This window comes from Entelurus aequoreus, linkage group LG06 (assembly GCF_033978785.1).
Source record: "Entelurus aequoreus isolate RoL-2023_Sb linkage group LG06, RoL_Eaeq_v1.1, whole genome shotgun sequence".
Lineage (NCBI taxonomy): Eukaryota > Metazoa > Chordata > Actinopteri > Syngnathiformes > Syngnathidae > Entelurus > Entelurus aequoreus.
In genome coordinates, this window is record NC_084736.1 from 67724913 (window position 1) to 67740298 (window position 15386).

The 15386-nt window shown below is 34.5% G+C and overlaps 1 protein-coding gene across 2 annotated transcripts in view; it reads left to right on the plus strand.

Moving 5' to 3' along the window:
* Nucleotides 1-1000: 1000 nt before the first annotated feature.
* tmem119a (transmembrane protein 119a) overlaps nt 1001-15386 on the plus strand; it is a 16689-nt gene continuing 2303 nt past the window's right edge. The window contains exon 1 of one of the 2 annotated variants that reach the window (XM_062049633.1): nt 1001-1192. The gene's annotated coding sequence lies outside the window, so the exon portion shown is untranslated. Of the gene's footprint in view, nt 1193-14030; nt 14182-15386 lie in introns of those variants that run through there. The other variant, XM_062049634.1, reaches the window with a different exon arrangement.

Below are 15386 nucleotides of genomic sequence, written 5' to 3' on the forward strand. Positions count from 1 at the left end.
ACTGTACATATATACTTACAGTGTGTATATACAACCTTGTTGGAGGTTATTATGAATGTGCCTGTTACTACTGTACATATATACTTACAGTGTGTATATAAAACCTTGTTGGAGGTTATTATGAATGTGCCTGTTACTACTGTACATATATACTTACAGTGTGTATATAAAACCTTGTTGGAGGTTATTATGAATGTGCCTGTTACTACTGTACATATATACTTACAGTGTGTATATACAACCTTGTTGGAGGTTATTATGAATGTGCCTGTTACTACTGTACATATATACTTACAGTGTGCATATAAAACCTTGATGGGGGTTTTTGGATGTTTTTTTGGAGCGCTTTATAGGCGGAATACATGGAATCCCTATAACCTGCATTGTTAGCTGCAACTTGCTAGCATTTTTTTATGATTTAGAGTACATCAAAAAGAGAAAGACAAATGTGTTTTTTTCTCAGATACTGTTTATCTGGATTGTGAAAATTTAAATAAAAACAAAGCCAGGAATCAATTTAACATACAAATTGTATGCTCTTCCACACTATTTTGTGCAAGTTTCAACATGGTCAGCAAAGGTTGATGAATTGTACCTAATTGCCACTTTATTCCCTGACATGTCGTGCTAATACCACATTCTACTGTAAATAGATGCTTTGTACTCAGTACAGTTAGTCCATGTTGGCTCTCTACACGTGTTTTGCGATGAGAGGCCTGCTTTCTCCCCGCACTGGTCTTGTACGCTGTGCAGAGACAGGCTGTAATCAAGGCCATGTAATTAAAGAGGCACTGCAGATTTGAGACTCGCCCCACTATGGACCGAAATACCGCCAAACTTGGACCCCGTCCGGAAAATGCAACGTCGTCAAATGTGAGTTGAAGCGTTTTTCATTGATTAGTTCGTTTTATTTGCACACTTTCTGCAAACATTCTGTTTGACGTTGTCCGTTAAAGTTTTTCCCACATTTTGTTTGCGAACTGAAAAAAGTAGAGGGTAGGAACATGTGGAGAAGAAGGAGAGAAAGAGGGAGGGGAAGCTGAAGCAGGGAGGGATGGACATCACTTTGCAAAAAATCCTTCAGTATAACAGGAATGCTGGGAAACTCTCCTCCTCTCTTCTATTCGCCCGTTTTGTCCTCTTTGTCCTCCACTCCCTGAGGTCCTGCTCGCCAATTAAACAAGAATAACTTGTGAGTACACACTTACTACTTTGACTCTTATTTCGCTTGTGTGCATTGTTTCCTAACATGTGACCTTACTTGATACTAACAATACCACTATTTTTACTATCAGGTAGTAGACATTTGCAGTATTGTCAAAAATGTCTTATGGATTAACTCATAAGTAATGTGTATAATACGCTGTACAATTACAACTCATCGTATGCACAAAAGTATGTAGAGATGAGAGGGTTTTTTTTTTTTTTGTCTTTACTTATTTTTTTGTATATAACACTCACTGTAATTATTGTTTATTTTTAAAAAGATACAGTGTTAAATAACAAAATATTATATAATTTTGACAAACCACTGCAAATAAATAATAAATAAGTACATAAACAAATAAAGTAAGTAAAAAGCAAGTAAAAAATACACCTATTTCTATACAAGACATGATACGACAGGCTATAGTTATAAAATTTGACGATATTTTGTCATCAAATTCCTATTTTGGAGCAATTTCTAAAGAAGGGGTGTCCAAACTTTTTCAAACGAGGGTGGAAAAATGAAAAAATCGCTTTGTTACCTTTTGTGCACTAAAGATGATAAAGCCAATTCAGTGTACATCAGAATATGCTAAGCTCGTTAAAAACAACAACATTAAAAGCAAATAGTTGTCAGTGTTATGTCTAAAACACCTCATTCATAATGAAGTCATTAAATATTCAGAACACGTCCAGGGGCAAATAAAAAAACTAGCTGAAATCTAGCTAAATAACCCCTGGGCCGCACTTACGGACTACTTAAAGTATGTCAATCTATTTGTATAGTGTGTAAAAAATGGATTCACATAGGACAGGGGTGTCAAACTGGTTTTCATTGAAGGCCACATCGCAGTTTTGTCTGCCCTCAAGGGCCACTTGTAAATAAATGATTTTTTTTTAAAGTAAGGATTTGGCTCATTATATTGCATTAATGCCTAAGCATTTGCTTTTTTTACATTCACTTAAAAAAACAAAACACATTTTAGTGTAAAAAAAATTGCTCAGTTGCCAGAAGTTGCAATGGTTTTTGACAGCATAGTAATGGAAATGGAATGGAAAAATAATACCACTCTTGTTTTTACAGTAAAATCCAGAGTTGTTTATTTTGTAGTGTATTACTGTAAACACAAACAGTACCAAGGTTGTTTTTTAGTAAAAAAACAAAACTGTAATTTTACTGTAAAGTCGATTATCATTTTGACAGTGCACAATTTGATAACTTGCTTTGAAATCATAAGTCATGATGATATTCAAGTATTTATATTTAAAAAATATATATATGATAACATTTTGTTGCATTATTAGATATTAAATTGTAAAAGATATGTATATAAAGATAAGCATGCAGTTCATGTATCTTTTGAATATCAAAATGAAAAGAACAAATACATTTAGTAAGAAAATATTATTTATTAAAGCATATTATTACCATTTCGCAGGCCATATAAAATGATGTGGCGGGCCAGGTCTGGCTCCCGGGCCTTGAGTTTGACACCTGTGACATAGGAATTGCGATTCTTAATTATCTGATTCTAAATCGATTAATTATTATTAAAAAATATATATTTTATAAGATTACATAAAAAAACAAGCACTTTTTTAGGCCTTCTCCAGTCTTACTTGCTGCGAGTACATGACATATGTCAGCAACCAAAAGGAGGCGCTGTAACCTGTTTTGAAAAGGTTTTATTGTAATTATTACACCAAATAATAGAATCGGTTCAAATCGTGATGAATCGATTCTAAATCGAATTGTCACCCCAAGAATGGGAATCGGATCGAGTTGCCCAAAGACATGCTGTAATATCTAATACAGAGGTTCTCAAACTTTATTCACCAAGTAGCACCTCAGAACACACTTGTCTCTCCAAGTACCACCTTAATGACCAACGTTAAAATATAGTAGTGTAGTGGGCCTAAGTCAGGGGTGTCAAACTCATTTTAGATCGGGGGCCACAGGGAGAAAAAATCTACTCCCAAGTGGGCCGGACAGGTAAAAATCACGGCACGATAACTTGAAAATAAAGACAACTTCAGATTGTTTTCTTTGTTTAAAAATAGAACAAGCACATTCTGAAATTGTACAAACGTACATGTTGTGGTTAATAGTATTGTATCTTTATTTGTCGTTATTTATACTTTATGAATTAATTATGTGATAATGTTCATCAGTCAACTCATTGGTGTTAATTTTCAATCTATCATGATAAAAAAGTACAGGATGTTATTTATGTAGTTTGTTCATTTTCCTCGACTGGTGCACTAACATCATGTGGTTTATTATTTTTTACATATGTAGCCTCATCTACAACGATACAAAGAATCTCTATTGCGACATCTAGTGGACACATTTAGAACAGCAGTTTCTTTCATTCAAAAATGTTGGCAAATTTTTATACTTAGCAAACTTATCCCGCGGGCCGAATAAAACCTGTTCGCGGGCCTTATCCGGCCCGCAGGCCTTACGTTTGACACCCTTGGCCTAAGTAATCATTAAAAACAAGGCAGAGGTTTTATTTAACAACTATATTTAATATTCAAGATTCAAGATTCAAGATTCAAGATGCTTTATTATTGTCCATTCTTTAACATGTACAAGACACATAAGAACTGAAATTTCATTTTCGGCCACTGTAACATTACGCACACTTTGAACAGTAACACTGTGTTTGAATATTTGGAGTACCACTGGATGGAGCCCACGTACCGCGTTTAAGAAATAGGGATCTAATGTGTATAGCATGACCCATTAAATAACTGAATGGTCCTTTGATTTGGCCCAAATACCGTATTTTTCAGACTATAAGTCGCAGTTTTTTTCATAGTTTGGCCGGGGGTGCGACTTATACTCAGGAGCGACTTATGTGTGAAATTATTAACACATTACCGTAAAATATCAAATAATATTATTTAGCTCATTCACGTAAGAGACTAGACGTATAAGATTTCATGGGATTTAGCGATTAGGAGTGACAGATTGTTTGGTAAACGTATAGCATGTTCTTTATGTTATAGTTATTTGAATGACTCTTACCATAATATGTTACGTTAACATACCAGGCACGTTCTCAGTTGGTTATTTATGCGTCATATAACGTACACTTATTCAGCCTGTTGTTCACTATTCTTTATTTATTTTAAATTGCCTTTCAAATGTTTATTCTTGGTGTTGGGGTTTATCAAATACATTTCCCCCAAAAATACGACTTATACTCCAGTGCGACTTATATGTTTTTTTCCTTCTTTATTATGCATTTTCGGCCTTTGCGACTTATACTCCGAAAAATACGGTATATCTAAAGATATTGTTTATTAATTGCACGACTCTAGTCGCTGTATGTCTTTGACTGCAAAATGTAGTGAATGTAATGATGTGTGTGATTATAGGGGAGTGACCACACATGTACACTGCACTGTGTCAATAAAACTTTTATTTGAGCCTTTTCAAGTTCATTTTCTCCTGTACTTTAAAATGAAGTTTGAAAAAGATAGTTTATTTAGTTAATATTACTTTTTTTAGAAAAAAAAGTCAACATATTTGTGTGTGAGCAGCAGCCCACAGCAGCTGGTGCCCGTGGTGTAAATATAGAGTCCACAGCCACTGGTGTCCCACGCCTCTGCGCACAAGCTGGACTTCCTGCTGGCTTTGGTGTGGCTGGAAGGGTGGCTTCTCCCTGCTCTCCAAATTATAAGGCCTGCAGCACTGTCTCCACCCCAAATAAGTAATGGCTGTGCTGCCTTGCTAAAATAGATCTGCTGTTGCAAGACGGGAGATGGAAGGGGAAAAAAAGAAACCTGAATCAAGGTGCAAACTTGTAGTTAAGTTTTTTTTTTAGGTTGAGGACCCACCAAGACGTCACTAAAAATGTTTGGAGCTGATTTGAAATATGATATTATGTCCATGAAGGTTCATTCCTGGCCCTGGAAGACAAGCCCAAGGACACGCTGGCAGAAGTGTTGTTCTGTTACAATGTCAACATTTCACTCTTCCAGGCTGTTATGTCCTTCTGTGACAAGGCTTTGCATTCCTCTCACTATCTTTTGGTACACAATTGTTCTCTCTGGGATCGCTTTATTTGTACGACAGCATCATTTTAACATGTAAGGTGCCTTTTATAAAGAAAAACTAACTTTTAGATAAGAAATATTGTACGGATGCAAAACAATAGAATATACTACTAACAACTACAGGTGTTTTATGAAGTAACGTAATAATAATGTACTATATACTGGAAGTACATAGTACATAGACTTCCAGTATGTATATTTTCTGCTGGATCTACTTTGCTGCAGCTGTTACATATACTGTAATATTTTACATGGTAATTGGGATTTGTTATATATTGTATATATTATATAAAAATATAATATTATATAATGATATAATATATCAGTATATATTATATATAATAGGGGTGTGGGAAAAAATCGATTCGAATTCTATTCGCAATTCTCACGTTGTGCGATTCAGAATCGATTCTCATTTTTAAAAAATCGAATTTTTAAAAATATATTAAAAAAAATATATATATTTAATTTTTATTTTTTTAATTAATCAATCCAACAAAACAATACACAGCAATACCATAACAATGAAATCCAATTTCAAAACCAAACCCGACCCAGCAACACTCAGAACTGCAATAAACAGAGCAATTGAGAGGAGACACACACACGACACAGAACAAACCAAAAGTAGTGAAACAAAAATGAATATTATCAACAACAGTATCAATATTAGTTACAATTTCAACATAGCAGTGATTAAAAATCCCTCATTGACATTATCATTAGACATTTATAAAAATAATAAAAAAAGAACAATAGTGTCACAGTGGCTTACACTTGCATCGCATCTCATAAGCTTGACAACACACTGTGTCCAATATTTTCACAAAGATAAAATAAGTCATATTTTTGGTTCATTTAATAGTTAAAACAAATGTACATTATTGCAATCAGTTGATAAAACATTGTCCTTTACAATTATAAAAGCTTTTTACAAAAATATACTACTCTGCTTGCATGTCAGCAGACTGGGGTGGATCCTGTTGAAATCCTATGTATTGAATGAATAGAGAATGCTTTTGAATCGGGAAAAAAACGTTTTTGAATCGAGAATCGTGTTGAATTGAAAAAAAATCGATTTTGAATTGAATCGTGACCCCAAGAATCAATATTGAATCGAATCGTTCGACACCCGAAGATTCACAGCCCTAATATATAATATGTAAATATTACATATATGTTATTTTTTATATTGCTACTATGGTACATCTTTAGTCTACTTTATACCTGCATTATCCTTTCCATCCTTACACTTTCCATCCTTTGTAACTGAGCAACTGTGTGGAACAATTTCCCTTGTGGATCAATAAAGTTTGTCTAAGTCTAAGTCTAAGTCTATGTGGAGCGTGGACTCCTTGAATTGCTTTTCAATCAAACACACCATCAGCACCTTTTTCAATATTTTCATGGATAAATGTCGTCCGATTGGATATTATTTTACTATTCTCGGTTGGCGTTGGACTCATTCTGCTTCAGTATGGTGAAGACTAGCCGTGATATGCTCAAATTGCTATGCTCAAAAGTCATGTTTCTGATGATTTTGTTCTTCAATTCAATCAATATCATCCACTTCTTCTTCTCAGGACTGTTTTTCACACTCACTTTCTTCCTTCCCATGGTTGGAAAACAAAGTAACGTCTATCTCTAGCTATACGCTAATGCGAGCATAGATGTTTTGGTCGATCTTACGGGGTTGACTGTGACATTTGCTAGGTCAGAGGTGTCAAAGTCGTTTTCACTGAGGGCCACATCGCAATTATGTTTGGCCCCAGAGGGCCGCTTCTAACAGTGAATACTATTATCACACAATTTTTTTAATGCATTTAATTAGTAGATTTTTTTTTTTAAATAAAGTGAAAAAAAATATGGTAAGTTGCAATAATTTCACCTCAAAATGTAGTATATATTACTGTAAATGGAAAAACAATACTGCTGTTTTTATGGTTAAAAAAGGCAGCTCAGTTGCCAGAATTTTACAGTAAAATGTACATTAGTTTTTTTACTGTAAATAAAAAAACCTGCAATTTTACAGTAAAATTTTGGCACCTGATCTGCCAGTTTTTTGTTTTTGTTTTTAGTTGGGTTTTTTTTACCGCAAATCAACCACTGTAGATTTTTCAATGTATTCCTGTAAATGCCAAAACGGCACCACAGTTTATTACAGTAAAAAAAGTACTGTTTTTTCATTTAGAGAAAAATGCTGTAAATTTTACCATGAAATCTATTGCTACTTTTACATTGCACAATTTGATGGATAATTTGATTTCAAATCATTATTATTAGTATTTATTTCTATTTAAAAAAAATGGTTTGAATGTTTGATAATATCCATCCATCCATTTTCTACAGCTTGTCCCTTTTGGGGTCGCTGGAGCCTATCTCAGCTGCATCCGGGTGGAAGGCGGGGTACACCCTGGACAAGTCGCCACCTCATCACAGGGCCAACACAGATAAACAGACAACATTCATATATTTTTGCATAATTAGACAATATTTAAGTTAACATAGTTTGCGATTACATGGAGTACATTTCTCCCAAAATAGAAAGAAAGAATACATTTAGTAAGAAAAATTACAGTACTCTGTGATACATATTATTTCCAGGCTTTCAAGGGCCAAATAAAATTAAGTGGTGGGCCACATCTGGCCCCCGGGCCTTGAGTTTGACACCTGTGTGCTAGGCCAACTAATGGCGGGGATGCTTGTAACTCAAATTCTTGCAACTCAAAGCATAACATTTAGCCTCTAAACACTCTCAAGTTAAGGCACTCTTAAGTTGAGGTACCATTGCAAAAATAAGCAATGGAAATCTTAAATAGGTGTGATGACTTGCAACCAGGCCGACAGGGTGGGCAAATTCCCAGGGGTGTACAAAGTGTGGCCCTGGAGCCATTTGGGGCCTTCAGTTAGTTTGGAAATAAAACAAAACAAAGAAAAAAATAGAGCAAAAAGGCACAATGTAAAAAGAAAAAACTGAAGTGTCGACAATAATAAATAATAACCCAAAGTTTTTTCTTGAATTGTTTAGATAATAGTTTATTTTAGCCTTTTTACAAATGAAAAACAATATATACAATCATCAAAGTGATCCCTATTGATTTTTTTTTTACCCTTGCTTTAGCCACTAGCCAATGGGGGGCCCCGTTTTGCGTGAATAAACGCATATAAAATGTCAATGAATGAATGAGAGGGCGCTTCATATGAAATTTTACCATAAACATATACCTAGCCCCATCCTGCTCTGTCACTGATAAGAAACATGATGGCAAATTTCCCCAGATTTTCAAATTTTTCCGGTGGCGAGCAGCTTTAGTATTGGATTATAGTTGTACTGTGGTTGAATCCCCCTGATTAAATTGTCTGGAAAAATGCAAATGTATGTTTTATTTATGTTGAATTAGTTATTTTACACACAAAAAATATTCATTGAACATTTTGTTACCCTTGAATTTGTGTTAGTACAAAACTATACAATTAAAACTTTAACAATACCCCTAACCTAAGTAATAAGTATAAATCATTTGAGGTGCTTAATATGAGGTTTGTCGCACCGCTGCATCGTTGGGCCCTATTTGGACTTTATCAGTGAATTTTCAGAGTTTGTCGCTGATCTAGTGATGCACGCAGATAATATAATTATAATGGAGGATTTTAATATCCATATAAATACCCCATCACACCCTTAGTGCGTGGCGCTCCAGACTATAATTGAAAAAATTGTGAACAAATTTTGTGTGTGTGTGTGTGTGGTGGGGTGGGGGGTTGGGGGGGCGGAGGGGGGATGTGAAAATTGTATTCTGCTTTGAGCACCAATTATCAAAGGCTGTGTATCATATATAGTGTTGCTTATATAGGAATATGGGAAAGTAAAAAAATATATATTTTTCAAAAATATTTCTTATCTTCAGTCTAAGACAGGGGTCCCCAAACTACAAAGGACGTCCCAAGTTTAAGTAATTGTTGATGTAGTTGCCCATATACGCTGTACGGATTTACATTACAAAACAAAAGTGTGGTATACTTCTCTTGTTGCCTTATTTGTATTTGACTTTATTAAATGTTTGGAAAAAATAAGACAGAGGGGACATTGTGGGGACAAGACAAAAAAGAAGAAAAAAAGTATGTATATATATGTATATACGTTAGGTCAGGAAAAAACACAGGCTATTTCATCCCTACAAGCCTGTTTCGCAGGTTTCCCTGCTCTACGTATATATGTATGTATACATTCAGTATACTGTATATACATACTGTGTGTGTATATATATATATATATACATATGAATATATATATGTGTATGTATATATGTATATGTATACATATGTATATATACATATGTACCTGTATACATACACACACACATATATATATATATATATATATATATATATATATATATATATATATATATATATATATATATATATATATATATATATATATATATATATATATATATATATATATATATATATATATATATATATATATATATACAGTAAAGGCCAAAAGTTTGGACACACCTTCTCATTCAATGCGTTTTCTTTATTTTCATGACTATTTATGTAATAGATTGTCCCTGAAGGCATCACAACTATAAATGAACACATGTGGAGTTATGTACTTAACAAAAAAAGGTGAAATAACTGAAAACATGTTTTATATTCTAGTTTCTTCAAAATAGCCACCCTTTGCTCTGATTACTGCTTTGCACACTCTTGGCATTCTCTCGATGAGCTTCAAGAGGTAGCCACATTTCGGTTTTCATTTCATAGGTGTGCCTTATCAGGGTTGATTAGTGGAATTTCTTGCTATATCAAAGGGGTTGGGACCATCAGTTGTGTTGTGTGTCGTGTGTCCAAACTTTTGCCCTGTACTATATATATATATATATATATATATATATATGTATATATATATATATATATATATATATATATATATATATATATATATATATATATATATATATATATATATATATATATATATATATATATATATATATATATATATATATATATATATATATATACTACCGTTCAAAAGTTTGGGGTCACCCAAACAATTTTGTGGAATAGCCTTAATTTCTAAGAACAAGAATAGACTGTGGAGTTTCAGATGAAAGTTCTCTTTTTCTGGCCATTTTGAGCGTTTAATTGACCCCACAAATGTGATGCTCCAGAAACTCAATCTGCTCAAAGGAAGGTCAGTTTTGTAGCTTCTGTAACGAGCTAAACTGTTTTCAGATGTGTGAACATGATTGCACAAGGGTTTTCTAATCATCAATTAGCCTTCTGAGCCAATGAGCAAACACATTGTACCATTAGAACACTGGAGTGATAGTTTCTGGAAATGGGCCTCTATACACCTATGTAGATATTGCACCAAAAACCAGACATTTGCAGCTAGAATAGTCATTTACCACATTAGCAATGTATAGAGTGTATTTCTTTAAAGTTAAGACTAGTTTAAAGTTATCTTCATTGAAAAGTACAGTGCTTTTCCTTCAAAAATAAGGACATTTCAATGTGACCCCAAACTTTTGAACGGTAGTATATATATAAAGGAACTAATACAGCTGGACTGTTGTGAGAAAATTCAAATGAGTTAGAGTTGCTGGATAGGCTGAGTACATCCATTTGTGTAACCTCTTCTAGACTAAACAAAAAGGATCCCAGTCTTGAAAATTTGGAAACTTTCAAGTTAATCAGACTTGTGAGGTGACAGGTGTGACTTGTTAAATGTTCTTCTTTCTTGCTCAGTGAGGCTCAAGAACAAGAACTAAAAACTCCCAAAGTGAGCATTGAGACAGATTTTCGAGTGAGTTTTGGGCTGAGGCGCTTGGCATAAAGGTTTCTATAACTGCAGGGTAATAAATAACAGAGCCCACGTCTGCGGAAATTCTATGGTCCACATGATATTTTTGTAGGGCGTTTAGAGCTGGGTTGGTAGGAGGATTTTCAAGTAAATATAATTTTGCGACTGGTATGACTTTCTTAATACCAGTAACTTTTTGTAACTTAGTGATAGCCAGAGACCTTTAGGGACTTTGAGACTTTGCACTAAAAAGTAGGTTAATTGCGCTAAATAGTACAGTACATCAGTACATCAAAGTAGAATAAGCAAACACCTGCAGAGCAAGACTACCATGTTGATGATCAGCCACTCATGTGAACGGTTGCCATGATCATGTGGCCCCTGTCAAAACGTTTTGACTTGAGGCCAAAATAAATGTGTGAGACAGCCGAAAGCCGGCTGCATATAAAGTAACAATATATATACAGTATATACACACACACATATATATAGCCTATACACACACACACACACACACACACACACAGATATACAGTACAGGCCAAAAGTTTGGACACACCTTCTCATTCAATGTGTTTTCTTTATTTTCATGACTATTTACATTGTAGATTGTCACTGAAGGCATCAAAACTATGACACCTGTGAAGTGAAAACTATTTCAGGTGACTACCTCTTGAAGCTCATCGAGAGAATGCCAAGAGTGTGCAAAGCAGTAATTAGAGCAAAGGGTGGCTATTTTGAAGAAACTACAATATAAAACATGTTTTCAGTTATTTCACCTTTTTTTGTTAAGTACATAACTCCACATGTGTTCATTCATAGTTTTGATGCCTTCAGTGACAATCTACAATGTAAATAGTCATGAAAATAAAGAAAACCCATTGAATGAGAAGGTGTGTCCAAACTTTTGGCCTGTACTGTAAGTGTGTTTATATATATTTCATTAGTAATTCATATAGTTGGATATTAAGATATGTGAAAGTTCCTTGTTTAATTCTCCTCCTTAAAGTTTTGTAATCAATCACAAATATCAAGGAGCTAAATTGCGCCAAACATGAATACGTGTGGAGAGAGTGTTTTGCATTTTCCCATCATGCAAAAATGCAGGGGGATTTAAATGGCTGTAATTTTGAAATGAGCAGGGGGACCGGACAGCCCCTACCAATCCCGGCTGATCCGACCAGGGCTGTTTAGAGCAGGGGTCCCCAAACTTTTTGATTCGAAGGCCACATTGGGTTAAAAGAATTTGCCAGGGAGCCAAGCTATATATATATATATATATATATATATATATATATATATATATATATATATATATATATATATATATATATATATATATATATATATATATATATACGTTAGGTCAGGAAAAAACACAAGAGGCCATATCATCCCTACAAGCCTCTTTAGCCGGTTTCCCTTTTTTAATCTATTATTTTATTAAACCACAGAAACTTTGATTATATATATATATATATATATATATATATATATATATATATATATATATATATATATATATATATATATATATATATATATATATAGTCAAAGTTTCTGTGGTTTATCCGTTATACAGTGCTCAATACTGGGGTAGAGCGGAATATACGTTAGGTCAGGAAAAAACACAGAGGCTATATCATCCCTACAAGCCTGTAGATTTTAAAATCCCCTGACGAGCAGGGAAACCTGCCAAACAGGCAAAAGTTTGGGGTCACCCAAACAATTTTGTGGAATAGCCTTCATTTCTAAGAACAAGAATAGACTGTCGAGTTTCAGAGGAAAGTTCTCTTTTTTTGGCCATTTTGAGCATTTAATTGACCCCACAAATGTGATGCTCCAAAAACTCAATCTGCTCAAAGGAAGGTCAGTTTTGTAGCTTCTGTAACGAGCTAAACTGTTTTCAGATGTGTGAACATGATTGCACAAGGGTTTTCTAATCATCAATTAACCTTCTGAGCCAATGAGCAAACACATTGTACCATTAGAACACTGGAGTGATAGTTGCTGGAAATGGGCCTCTATACACCTATGTAGATATTGCACCAAAAACCAGACATTTGCAGCTAGAATAGTCATTTACCACATTAGCAATGTATAGAGTGTATTTCTTTAAAGTTAAGACTAGTTTAAAGTTATCTTCATTGAAAAGTACAGTGCTTTTCCTTCAAAAATAAGGACATTTCAATGTGACCCCAAACTTTTGAACGGTAGTGTATATATTCCTTGTGAGAGCGCACTTGGCAGATGATGTTAAAGTTAAAGTTAAAGTTAAAGTACCAATGATTGTCACACACACACTAGATGTGGTGAAATTTGTCCTCTGCATCTGACCCATCCCCCCCATCCCGGGAATCATTTTGGTGATTTAACCCCCAATTCCAACCCTTGATGCTGAGCAGAGCCGGCCCAAGGCATAAGCGTACTAAGCGCTTGCTTAGGGCCCCGCGGCCACCAGGGGGCCCCCAAAAGCAATTAACAAAAAATTCTTATTTTTTATTTTTTGCATGTACGAGTCTGAGTCAGACTCGTACATGGCAGTGATTAGTATTAATAACAAAGTCGGCCATCAGATTTCTTACAGTGATGTCATAAATGACTTTGCCTCCCGAAAAGCCAGGAAGCACAGGTTTTAAGGAGTGGGTGGAGCAGGGGCGCCGAAAAGGGGGGGTAAAGGAGACGGATTCTAGGGGCCCATGATGGAGGGGGACCCAGAGAGGCCCCTAATGATGATGAAATTATAATACAGAAAAAATAATGACACTAAGTTATTAACTAACATATAATCACACTTGTTTTATTTTCCATGTCCTGGTAACAATACCTTTATTTGTTTTGGAAGCATCAACACATGCAGGGCCCTCCCTTGCCCCCCTCTATTTACGTAAAATGGTTCAGTCCGACTGGATCAGCCGCAGGTAGAGCACCGGCGATTTGTCACAGACAGCGCCACAGCGGGCAAAGCGGAGGAGACAGCAGTATGCCTCAAATATCAGGCAGCCAAAAAAGAAAGGAAAAGAAAATAAGAGAGGAGAAGGAGTTGAAGGGTCGACAATATGTCACCAATTTTTTCCTATAAAAAGGTGGGTTCGTTAGTTGTGGTAGAAAGTTATGCATATTAACTTTGTCCCTGTCTGTGGTAATAAGCTAGCTCACTTTTTCACCATGTTAGCTCAAGAAAACTCTGGATTTTTACATTTTACTGCTATTTTAGTTAAATAATCAATCCAGTCAAACATTTATCAAGCTGTTCTTATTCAATAATAGTTGATCTCCCCTCTGTCAAAATGATGCCTCATTCTGAACAGAGTCTGGTAAATATATATATATAATATAACGGTTATATTATATATATATATATTTACCATTCTTTCATATATTAAGCTCTACTTAAATTATGAGAAATCATATATGGCCATTTTGTATTCTGATGGCATTTTTGTTTTTGCTGAGATTTTTTTCTCTCCACTGATTATAATTGCTATTTTTTCATGGAAGAGTTTATTTCCAATTTAAGAATCAGTGGTGCAGCAAATAAATGACTCAAAATGAGTTCCATTGTATTCAGAGTGCTCAGTTCTTCCCCTACTGTACATGTCAACTGTGATGCTGTTCTTCTTTCAAAAATATGGTAATGATAGTCAAAAATACCATTAAAATGCATAATTGTATGTAAAATAGCATCAAAAAATGTTGCCGCTGTGTTGGGGGCCCCGTAAAGATTCTTTTCATGGGGCCCAAAATCCCTAGCGGCGCCCCTGGGGTGGAGTGGTGTGGGTGGTGAAGAACAGAGGAACAAAACTGATGTGATGGTCAAATGTGTGAATTAAGGACCTTAATTTAAGGTAGTTTATTTTGATTTTTTCCCCAACATTTTTTTGCACATCGTTATGTACAACATTTACATAGTTTTAATATGTAGTAACTTTATATTTGTTTATAAACCGTTATGTTACCTTGTTTCTGGTAACTGTTCATTAATATTATTTAAGTATTTGCTTGATATTTAATTTAATTATGTTGTTTTTGGTACAATTGAATTTGTTCCTTTTTATATATATTTAAGTGATTTTATTGTTGCACTTTATTGTTTTTCTTGCACTACGAATTATTTTTGCACATTGCTGTTTCAGGTTTTTGTTACCAAAAATAATAAAGTGAATCAGAATCAGCTTTATTGTCCAGTTATGTTCAACACACATGGAATTTAACTTCAGTAGACTGCGCTCTCTTTGTACAGAGTAAACATTAAATATGAACAATTAACTAAAAATATAAACTAATAATT